This window comes from Ambystoma mexicanum, chromosome 13 (genome assembly GCF_040938575.1).
Source record: "Ambystoma mexicanum isolate Mex_15411 chromosome 13, UKY_AmexF1_1, whole genome shotgun sequence".
In the NCBI taxonomy this organism is placed as follows: domain Eukaryota; kingdom Metazoa; phylum Chordata; class Amphibia; order Caudata; family Ambystomatidae; genus Ambystoma; species Ambystoma mexicanum.
Window position 1 is genome coordinate 780,736,022 of NC_090938.1, and position 12,702 is coordinate 780,748,723.

Below are 12,702 nucleotides of genomic sequence, written 5' to 3' on the forward strand. Positions count from 1 at the left end.
AAATACTGCTATGAAATTGCGTTTGCCAAAGACTGTGCCGGTACATCCGGTATTTCATGTATCTTTACTTAAACCTGCAGCTCCCGGAATGAAAACCAAACGGCCTCCACCCATTGTACAAGATGGACAAGAGGAATACGAGGTTAAAAGGATTTTGGACGTGAAAAGGAAGAAGACACATCTATGGTACCTCATTCAATGGGTAGGTTACGGACCAGAAGACTGTTCATGGGAACCAGCAGAGGCCGTACATGCCCCCAGATTGGTGAAATTATTTCATTTGAGACATCCAGAAAAACCCGGTCCTGGAAAGAGGCCTGGGAGAGGAGGTATTGTCAGGAATAAGGGCTGGTGCCGCCGGGGAGTAACTAAGTTTGCTTATTGAAGCATTGGTAAAGAGAACTACATTTCCCAGCATTCCGGGAGGACCTGTAGTTCAGCGCAAGTTGCCGCGCGTTGCCAGCTGCAAGTAATGAAGGGCAGCATAAAGCCAACACGCTCGCAGCCGCAGGTGTGGCTTATTTTATGTTCCTGGATGGGTGCGGTCGGAGCGAGACGTGAGCGAAGCTTTCCTTACAGCCCGTAAGACTTTGGAGCAATACGAAGCTGGCGGACTGGCTACAGCGTTTTCTTCAGACTCTGAGTGGTCCCGTGGGGCCGCTCAGAGCTCAGATAAGTAATGGGTACATTACTCTGGTAAAATCCTGGAAGCAGGAGGAAGGCGGGCGGGCTGGCTGACATTGGTTACGGCATTTTCTTTAGACTCCGAGTGGTCCCGTGGGGCTGCTCGGAATTCAGATAAGTACTGGGCACATTACGAGTTTTACAGCAAAGTGTGCGTTTTCAGTAAATCCTTGTTAAGGACTTCGATGCTTAATACTCGTGTGTTCAAAGGCACACGACAGAATGTGGACCATGTTTTGGGTTGCTAAATCAGCAACATACAGTACAGGACATTCAGGGTTCGGGGCTGTTTAGGCACACCAGTGTTCTGTGTCCCTGTCTTGGCATGTACATTATGGCTATAGGTGTTCAATGTTGCTTCCGCTTGCCCAACGGGCCATGTGTCATGTATTTCATGTATGGAATCTAATTCCATTGTTGGTGTTCATATATGCTTGCTATATGTTTATCTTGTTACATGTTCACACGTATTAAGGTGTGTTTATACGATTTTGGAGGTAGACTGGAGGCAAGATTAATAGCGTCTAACCTGTGTTTAGTTTAGGAAAATAACTAGATAAGGAGGTTTTTTCCCTGTGCTTCCCCTTCCCTATCCACCTTAGGAGTTTCCTAACCCTCTATCCGGTGTTCCTACATCCCTACCCTATCCACAACCTCTTCCTAACTCCTCTTCCCCCCATTGGCTGCCACGTGGTGTCCTGTGTCTATTATCAGGCGCCTGTGTCAACCACGGGTGGAGGGTCGAATTCATTCGGCTTCTGTGGTTCGGGGGAGAGTGTCGATTCCTCTCCTCCATTATTGTGTGCATACTGACAATTAAATACAATAGTGTTCCTCTTCTTAAGTCTTTTCCTATACAGAGATGATACAAAAGCTCAAGAGAATGCATTTACAATGTGTTAAAGGTGAAATTATCATTAACCAATGTTGGGTTGAGCTCAATTTTCAATAGTTCTGTTAAGAGTATTCTAAATTACTATTATTTTTTTGAGTGCAGAATCTCTCCTGAGGAACCACGGCTTAAAGCTGTGGTGAAACACGTGTTGGGAGAATAAAAGTATGTTCATGTAAACTTAGATGACTGGAATGTATGAAAATAATACATGAAAAATAAAACCATTCATGATTTAAATAACTAAGAGTCTATCGTATCACATCTGGTGCAGGGGTCGCACAAATTACAAGTGACAACATATGAGGAAAAATATCTAGACATTATTGTTTCAGCCACAACAGAGTCATTTGGAGTGCAGATCTGATCACAAAGAATATCATTGGCACAGTAGAATCGTCCTTGAAAGGACTATAAGCCAAAAAAGGTTGAAGTATCTAAACAAAATATAGCCTCATAACATTACTTTAACAAAAATGTTCAACTACATTTATCAGGGTTCTAATAGTAACACATAAGCATACGCCTCTAAAGGAACATTTGAAGTAACTGCCCACCTTTCGAAGAATTCCACATTATCATATGCTGACATCCAGCATGGGGGCGTGTTCGAACAGTCATACACACTTCACAATGACATGTGTAACTGGTTGATAGTGCAAAAGTACATTGGGTATTCTTGTAAGAACTTCTAACTGCAAAATTTCCGGCGCAGAACTCCACAATGCAAGTGTGCAACACAATATAAGCAAGAGTGCATACCAATGTTTCTGGATCATTCACCCCCATTCCTCCCCAAAGAGTGGGGGATGAATGCCATTGGCAATCAAGATTTTACAGCAGTAATTCGTGGTACCAAGAAAGAGGATGTTTTGTCTTCAACCGGAACGCCTCCGGCGATCCCGGCTGAAGAAAACAAATTGTTTTTCAAGATGGCCACCATACAAAGAGAAGACGGGCATTGGATAGAAAGCCTTCTTTGCTTTCCATTGCAGGCTGCAGAAAGCAAAAAAGAAACTGTGTTACCGTTATGGCAGCACCACATTTGTGTTCCTTGATCAATGTGTGGTTATGAGCAAGACGTTTACCAGAAAGGCAGTCCCTGGTGGACATGGCGACCTCAATGCAATGTTTTCTCCCTTGCAGTAAAGGCCAGTGGCCATATCCCCGACATTGTGGGCACTATCCATACATAGAGGCTACCCCTCAGAGGCGGAAGCTGTACCGTTAAATATGAAAAGACTATCACATGCACAACACAAAGCTTTTCAGTCGTTGTCAATGACCTTTACATATATGTGTTGTACATGTTCTATTTTTTTTCTGTAAAAATGTGCGTAAAAACAGCAAAGGAGTAGTGTACTTACGTTGACATAAAATGCCAAACAAACTCTGTGATGCGAAGTGCAATGACGTCAGAAATACTGGATGCAACACCATTACCACTCGCCTTTCGACACATCATTTTGTAAGTGACACAGGTGTAAAGGTGTGAAGATATGTGTATTGGGAGGGTGTAACCATATATTATTGTACAAACATTTCAGTGCATAGGGCATCTGGGTGACAGAAATTGGGCTGACGGTGACAGAAATTGGCCTGATGCCACTAATGCATATGAGATGGGCCTGAACCTCCCGTAGCCAATCTAAGTGGTATGGAGTACCTTTCTCCATAACGTTCCTTGGCAGCTTAAACAAATGCGTCCATATGGACGTACGTGCCGTGATGTAGCACCTACAAAAGAACACATTACGACCTGCAACATATCATGCCACATTGTGAAAACAGAGAGTACATTTGTAAAGAAAACACTAACATTAAAAAATTTGTCCAGTAGTTTTATTTCACAATAAAGTGAGCGAAATCATCGCCTTATGCAAGTAGTAAAGTAGTTTTGTTTCACAATGAACTGTGCGAAAAGATGGCACTATTCACTTTTCCATAGAAGTATTGAGTTTGGTTCTTTGGTCGACAATGAGAATGTTAAAGATCACGTTGTTTTTTCCACACACAGAAACTAAGCGTTGCCGCCACACTAGTCGTTTTCCTCCCACATTGATGTGCAAGACGACGTCAACCGCTGTGATCTACACCACCAGAAAGGATGGAATGTTACTTCTTATAGCGACAGCAGTGTAGGGACACAGAGGGCCCACACGATCATCCCAGTGAATTATGATGCTCAGACAGCCGGTTATGAACAGTTGCATTTGACGGTTAAAGAACCCGTCACTTGGCATCTGTAATGTGTGGCAATCACAATAGGGAAGGAAGTATCTGAGGAGGAAATGGGAATTAAAAGATGTATGAATACACAACCTTTGGATAAACCACAGTCCCAAGGTGGCTTCAAAGTTTCACGTCTCGCAGAAGATTGTCCTTCCTTCCTTTTTTCCCTCTTCCTCCTCCCCAGAGGTGGTCTGCTGGTCTACTCTATATGATTTATTTGGATCACAGTAAGGTCTTTTGTTCCTCCTCCAGCCTACTTGTCTCTGGGGGGAAGCATCTGTGCCCACGATCAGTCGATGGCTGTGGGATGCCATCTCATTGGCTTATTCTTCTGTTGGATCCCCCCTCCCATCTGGGGTGCAGGGTAGGTACACGCGGGGGATGTCTTCCTCTTGAGCAGAGGCGCAGGGAGCTCCTATCCAGGACATTTGTCACGCCGCCACCTGGTCTGACCCTAACACATTTATTCATCACTACCATTTGAACCTCCACTGTAAGGATGCTGGGGCTTTCACGACTGGTGTCTTGAGTGTGGCTCATCTGTGAATTGTTTTTGTTGCAACTGTCGTGGACTGTGTGCTTCAATAAATTGTTGGTCGGGTTGCATATCCCAGTCTGGTTTGTGGTGTTTTAATCTGGGCCCATTCTCTATGGAGTTGGCATGCCTCTGACTTTAGTGCTGAGATGAGGAAGAGACGTAGAGCTAATGTTCGGATTACTTACATGTAATCTTCATTAATCCTAGTCCAACTCTTCCTTGTCCCAGTACAGGTTTCCTGCCCCCCAAACCTCTTTTGGGCAATACTATTTATTGTTATTGCTCGGGGGAGGTGGACTATTATGTCCAGAGGCAGAAGGTGAGGGGGGCATGGCTAGGGATATGTAAAAATATAAGAGGGTTCCTGTGTGAGGTGGGCTACCTCTGACTTTAGTGCTGGGACGCGGAAGAGTAGGACTAGGAGTAATGAAGATTACCAGTAAGTAATCTGAGCCTTAACCAATGAGCTAGATAATTATAGCAAGGTATCCTCTGAAATACATGTGCATGAGGGAATAGTCATCAGTAGTAATGTGACGATGCCCACATCAGCCATCAGAACTCGACTGATTCAACTGGGACATGAGGGTCACACAGGAACCACCCTAACTAAATGAAGAATAAAAGAAACATTCTGGTGGCCGCAAATGGACACAGAAATATACCAGTGGGTGACTGTCTAGTATTCAAATAAAAGCGGGGGGAAAAAGGCCAGGCACCAGCTCAGCACCTTTGGCAAATGTAGGACGGCGGGGTGACCCATGGATCAAGCAGGAGTGGATTTTATAGGGCTTCCAGATCTAGTTCCGCAGGAGTTGCTGGACACCATAGACCCCCTAGTGAACGTCAAGTCTGAATTCTGTTGCATACTAACATACATGTCAACCTTTTGGATCGTCTGGGAGGGAGATTTTGTCACGCGAATTGAGTGAATGAAATTTCCCCATTCAACTGCATTGGGGTTAGGGATATTTAAGGCAGGAGACAGTTAAAAAATAGAAACATTTTTGACAGAAAAACCAGGTTTCTGCTGCCTAAATTGGGACGGTTGGCATGCATGTACTAAATATTCCCATGGGAAAAGGGAATTGGACAAAATATATTCAGGTGCTCTTTCTTCGGTTTTGGGAACCTTTCAGTCAAGAAGAAAAAAGCAAGAAGATGAGACATGCTAATGGGAGGATAACTCAGGGGCAACATGCCCACCTTGGAAGCAAGACGACATGGAGCAACACAGTTTCGATCCCTGGGTCCACGCTTAGAAACCTCTGGGTATTAAGCACGTTATAAGTAACCTAAGTAACCTATCATATCATATCATAACGTTCTGGAACCTCTGAGAGGGAGATTTTACAGTTGAAATCGGGAGAATGTAATTTTCCCATAGGATTACATTGGGGTTATAATTTTGTTAGACGGCAGACAGTAAAAAATAGCACCAGTTTGAATTGAAAAATCTAGAATCTCCTGCCTAAATCGAGAGGGTTGGCATATATGGAATACATTAGTCAGTAAATGCCTTATGTCCCCTCATTTCTTGTCATCTACCCACATGCTCTTCCCCACCATAGACCTTTTGATATCTCATTACCACACATGTGAAGGATTGGATGAGAATTCCAACCAACTTCTCAGAACACTTTCCCGAGGGTGGAAACTGAAGTTTACTTCCCAAGTCCCAATTTTGTGCACTGGCCTAGAGTCTTCAATACTGGTTGAGAGGTATGCAGAGGTATCTGACTGTCAGGCCCCCTTATGGGGCCGTTTCATACACACTCAATAACTGCACAGGAGCCATTGTGCAATTCCAACCTTCCCTTTATTCCTCCATTCCGTTACTGCCTTTCCCCTTTCCTTGCTCCTCCCTTTCCTCCTGCCTCCCGCTCCCTCCCATAGTCCTGAGCTTCCCTCTTAAAGGGGCTCTGTCCTTTTCCCACTTACAACACTGACGTGGACATGCCACGTACTAGAAGGCTTGTGCAGAAGGAAACTGCACATGCAATAAAACACCCTGGACATGGAGATCAAAGAAAGCAGTCAGCTTCCCATTGTTCTCCGGGAATCTAACTCACATGCCAACATTATCCATTCCAGTCCTGTTTATGACATTATCCATTCCATTCCTGTTTTTCTATCTTGTATTTTGCGAATGTATACCCGAAATTCCCCTTTATGAACCCAGGATTATAAATCCTGGAATACAAAATTAAAACCAGGACTGGATTAGTGTGTCCCAAATGGAATGGATCATTTTGCCAGGTAGGACTCACTGCACTTGATGACAGAAACCAAACATAAAATACCAAGCCCCTGTTGTCGGAAGGTTTACTTTCCGACACTCAAGGGTTTCGAGTTCACAACAGGGAAGAATAGCATGGGGCAAAAAAGAAAGAGGATTCAGGTCAAGACCGGAGGCTCGGATTATGCTTTTTCCTTAACTTTACCTCTCGAGCAGCAATAGACAGACAATAATACAACACTAACAAAGATAAGACTACAAGTCCCACTTGTTTCGAGTCTTTGGTAGTCCAGGTATTATTGGTTCCTGACAAAACACGTGTCAAAAATGTCCAATCCACAGTCACATCTCCTCATAAACACTGAAACTCCCTTCAAAACCCCTCTTTCTTTGCTGCTCGAGCAGCCAGTTAAGTATTCTGCTATTTTCATTCATATATTTGTATTGTTCATGATTAATTGGTTAAATGATATTGCGCGCGTGTGCTGGGAGACAGAACGAAGCGAAGCACAGCGCAGGCAGCACGAGCGTGGCTGACCATTCTGCTGAGTAGAGTGTTAGTTTTCGGTCTGCCGGCTCCTCCGGCAACCGCAGTTACAGAGGCCGGTTGACAGGGGGAACAGCGGTCACAGAGTGTGATAGGAGCGCGATGGAATCTTTAGTTACGGCACTTCGCTCCACACTTCAGTGAACCTTTGAGTGTAAGTCATCCGGCAGGAGAACTCAGTTTTAAGTGCAGCAGATTACCACTGTATTGGAATGTTTTTTACATATTTCCATGGTGACGTTCTGGAGAGGCGTGTGATCCCCACACACAGCGCCCCTGCTGGCCAAAAGAGTGTATTGCTGCCCAATATATGACGGGCACATCCCCTGAAACCTGGTGGCACCCATTACACATCAGTGTATTTTGTGACGGGAACAGGCCCAAGACTCCTGGAAAATACATTATTTAAAAGACTATACCCTCCCCCAATACCCGAAGATGAGTAGCACCAGTGATGATAGCAAAGCTCAGGTGAGCCAGAAGAAATGTTACCCCAACATGGGGCAAATAATACAGAAGGCTATGGGTGCAATGGGTCATGGGTCACAGCAGATGACTCTGATGGAGGACTGGTTAAAGTTGTCCCAATGAATGGAAGAGATGAAGTGTATTATGCACGGGAGAGGTAAAGGGGGATGAAAAGCAGCCAGCAAACATACCCCCCTGGGCACGCCAGAGAGGAGGAATAATGGCAAAGGTAAAAAGGTGAGATCCAGGGTGAAGAATAGCAGGTGGCATGACGAGTCATCCAGTAGCTCAGGCAAAGAGGATGATGACTGCCAAGAGTCCTCTGAGGAGGAATTAGTGTTGATATCATCTTTTGATGAGGAGCACAAGAAAGCTCCAAAGAAAAGAAAGGTTGATGAGGAAGATGTCGAAAGGGGTGACAATTTTGCCCCAGAGGCTCTAATCCACCCCCGATCTTCAGAGTGGGAGCCACCTAAGAAAGTGGTGGCCTATTTTATGAAATGCCTTGGGGAGCCTATGGCGAAGGAGGTCAGGAGTAAACTCAGGGCTGAATGCCAAAGACCATTCCTCCCTGACGGAATAGCTGACCCGCCTGAGATCGACGAGAAGATGGTCACCTTCATGGGGAAATATGTGAAGGATGTGAGGAAAGGACTGGACAGGTCTTGGCATTCCTGCCAAGACACGATATTGGACATCGTGGATCCTCTCACAAGATAACTTCAGATGGCAGAAGAGGCCCAGGAGAAAAATGAAACAGTTGATCCTGTGATTTTAACTGGATGGGCGCAAAGGGCCATTTGCATGCTAGGAAATGGCAACTATGCAATTACTACCAAAAGGAGGAGGTCGCTTTTAGTGAAGATAGACCCCAAGCTTAGCGAGCTGGTGGCCTCAGAGTCTGCAGCAGCCGCAAAAGGGAAATTATTCAGAGACACCTTTATAAAGGAACTGACTAAGTTTGCCAACTCGTATACAGCCCTCGAAAAAACGCAAGACTAACTGAAGAGGATATTCGGCAGAAACATTTTCGGGTGGGATGGTAGAGGCAGGGGTCACTCTTCCAGCCGATACCACTACAACAGGTCCATCGGCGAGAGAGCACAATGGAGGGATCAAGAAGATCGAAAACCAAACCCCTTCTCCCCTCTCCCGAGGAAGAGGAAGGGGCAGACGATGGCAACAAGGAGACCGCCAACAGATTAACTCAGGTGAGGGCGAGCGAAATCAAGCGCATTTTAAGCACAGACCCTCCCACTGTAGGAGGGAGTTTAGCAAATCATGTAGACGCTTGGCTTTCTATATCCAAAGATGCTTGGATTTTAAACACTGTATGAGGTTTTCACATAGATTTTCAAACAACAGCAAATCAGGTTTAACCCCTGAGTCATGTGAACACAAGCATAGAAGACCAACAGTTACTAGAGGTAGAACTGAGAAATAAAGAGCACAAGGCGACCAAAGTGTGAGTATCAGAGGCTTTGGTAGGTTTCATAAGCAATGTATTCCTAGTCAAAGGGAAACACAAGTTCAGACCAATTATCAACCTGGGACGCCTAAACAAATGTGTTGTGGACAGGCACTTCAAAATGGAGGGGATCCACCTCCTCAGGGACATATTGCTACAGGGGGATTGGGTGACCCGTATAGACCTCAAGGATGCGTATTCGACTGTCCCCGTTGCAGAGGAACACTAGAAATTCCTAGGGTTCTTCTGGGGGGAGGCAACATGGGAATTCTGTTGCCTTCCTTTCGGCTTGGCGTCAGCCTCATGGTGCTTCACCAAGCTGATGAAACCTGTAGTGACGTACCTGAGACAGCAGGGTATTCGACTCATAGCATACCTGGACGACAAATGCATAATGTGCCAGGACAAAGAAATAATCAACGTGCCGGTGACCATCACTCTGGAATTACTCCCGAGTCTGGGTTTTCTAATCAACTGGGAGAAATCCAGTGTTCAACCAGAACAATCCATGGAATTCCTGGGGTTTGTGATAGATACGACCCGGGCGTTCACTCACGGACAAAGTGGACGACATCAAGAAACAGATCAGACAGACGCTGTCGAAGAGAGAGGTATCGTTACAAGAAATTGCCAGACTGGTGGTCCGTTTAGCCTCCTCAGTTTAGGCTTTATGGTGCGAACCACCAGGGGGAGCAGAAGCTCGGTTGCCTGACCCGCCGTCTCCATTAATCAGGCTGATTCAAACCCTAATAATTCAGTAATTACAGTAAATTTCCTCGCCTCTTCTGTCCGCCCCAGCGCCTCTGTCCTTGGGGCACCTCTGAACCAAGTTTCTTCGCTGTCTGGGCCTTCCAGCTCTGGGACTCCATCATTTCATCTGCAGTCGGGCCTCTTCCTGCGTTCACCCAGCGCGGACGCGTGGGTTCTCGGCCTGCTGCTCCTGTTCTTCTTTACCAGCTCTCTCCTGCATTGGCGGGACCCTCTCCAATGCTGGTCCCTGCATCATCGTGGAAACTCTGCAGCAGCTCCTGCCTCCTCCTTGTGCGCCTGTGATCCTGGTTGCGTGTCTGCTGTGCCCTGCCAGGCCCTTCTCCTTCGGGTCCTCCCTGCCGGCATTGGACTCTTCTCAGCCCGCCCCCGACTTGGGAAGGGAGCTGGTCTCCCGCTGGGACTCACAGGGACTCGGCCTGCAACCCCATTCTGCAGCCTGCAGTTGCCGCCGACATCGGACTCCTCTCGGCCCACCCCGACTTGGGAAGGGAGCTGGTCTCCTGCTGGGACGCACAGGGACTCTGCCTGCAACTCTGTTTTGCTTCGTCTGCAGCAGCCGCTGGACTCTTCTCGTCCCACCAGACTTGGGAGGGGTGCTGGACCTCTGCTTGTGGAGTGCAGGGCCTCTCCCTGAAACTCTGTTCCGCTTTGCCCGCCTCCGACGTTGGACTCTTCTCCTCCCGCTCCGACTTGTGAGTGGAACTGGTCTTCTGTCTGTGTTGTGCAGGGCCCCTGCCCGTGGTTCTGTTTACTTTACCTGTTCTCTTCCTGGATTGGCAGTTCCTCTCTGAATCACAATAACTGCCTGCGGCTCCGTCTGCTTTGCCTGATCTTTTTCTCCTCCTGCTCCGACTTGTGAGTGGAACTGGTCTTCTGCCTGTGTTGTGCGGGCACCCTGCCCACGCCTCCGTCTGCTTTCCCTGTTCTCTTCCTGGATTGGCAGGTCCTCTCTAAATCACAATAACCGTCTGCTACCACCTGCGGCTCTGTCTGTTTTGCCTGATCTCTTCCTGGATTGGCAGGACTTCTCTAATCACAAGAACCGCCTGCCACCACCTGTGCCCTCTTGTCTCCTAGCATCCTGCTGTCAACGAGACCTGACCCGCAGTGTGCCTGTTACCCATACAGGGATCCTCATTTTACCACGGTCTGCCTACCACCACCTGGGAATTTCTTTTTGTACTGTGTTCACCTAGCACCATCTGATCCCTTTGCTGTGATCTGCCTATCTCCTACCACCTGGGGACCTGTGTACTGTGAACACCTGCCACCATCTGATCCCTTTGTGCTGTGATCTGGATACCTATTACCACCAGGGAACTTTTGTACTGCGACCACCTGCCACCATCTGATACCTTTCTACTGTGAATTTCCTTCCACCACCCCACCTAGATTCTCATCACCCACTGGCTGTCTGCTGCCTCCTGGCCACCTCTGCCATGCAGGGTGTCTATTACCTCTCCAGGGTTCCCTTTGTGCTGTGATCTGCCTACTTACTACCACCTGGGAACTTTTGTACTGTGAACACCTGCCACCATGTGATCCCTTTGTGCTGTGATCTGCCTACCTACTACCACCTGGGAACTTTTGTACTGTGACCACCTGCCACCATCTGATCCCTTTGTACTGTCATCTGCCTTCCACCACCCCACCTAGAATCTCCCCACCCACTGGCCGTCTGTTGCCTCCTGACCTCCTCTGACCTGCAGGGCATCTATTACCCCTTCAGGGTTCCTCATCTTCCACGATCTTCCTGCCTCCTCCTGGGATCTTTTTAAAAAAAAAAATTTAGATTTGGTTTTATTTAATTTTGTTCGTCTACAGGTCATGTTACATTACATGGATAAGAAAAAAAATACAATCTCAAGGTTACATTACACGATCAGAACTTCGTATACATACACCTTTTCATATCACTTGTCAATTTGTTCGACCTTGAACTGTAACCGTTAAACGTAACATCCCTTACTCCCACCCCCCTCCCCCTGTGGGTCAAGCAAACCATCATAAGGGTTATTTCAATGTGTGTCAGCGGTTGGTCGTATTTGTGTTGGGGAGGGGGCTTCCCATGGATGGGTTTTAAGCATCTTCATACGGGACTTCATAAGTTGTTCTCTTTGCATTTCGACCCTGGATTTCAATCAGGTTGGTTTCCTACTTCTCGTGATATGTGCTTATTCATATAGTCCATCCATGAAGTCTCAAATTGTGCGTATCTTCCATGCAGGGATGCTGTTATCATTTCCATTGTGCATATATTGGAGGCCACATTGATCCATTCGGTTCTACTCAGAACTACTCTGGATTTCCATCCTGTCACCAGTGTGGCACGGGCAGCTAATCACAATTGGGGGGCCAGGCCTCCAATCCTGTTCCATTCATCTTCATCCTTTTCAAGTCCAAATAGTACTAGGAGGGGGTCGGCATCCCTATGGATACCATCTATATCTTTGATCCTTCCTAAAACCTCGTCCCAAACCACTTTAATTTTAGAGCACCCCCACCACATATGACAATAGTCAGCAACCTCTCCACATTCCTGCCAGCATGTCGGATTGGATGTTTGGAACATTTTAGAAAGTCTAAAGGGGTCATACTACCATCTGTGTAACAATTTAATTGCATGTAGTTTATATTGGTTTGATATGGATGTCTGCGATGCCGCTTTACACATTCTCTCCCACAATTCAGGGCTTATCTGCTCTCCCAAATCTCTCTCCCATCTACTTCTCAACGATTCCGTTGATGCGTCTCCCCCTTCTATCAATTCTTTGTACATTATTGATATCATGCCCCTCATCCCCGTCCCAGAGTCTAATATTTTTTCAAAGGGGGTAAGATCCTGCATCAATTTGGCCTTCCA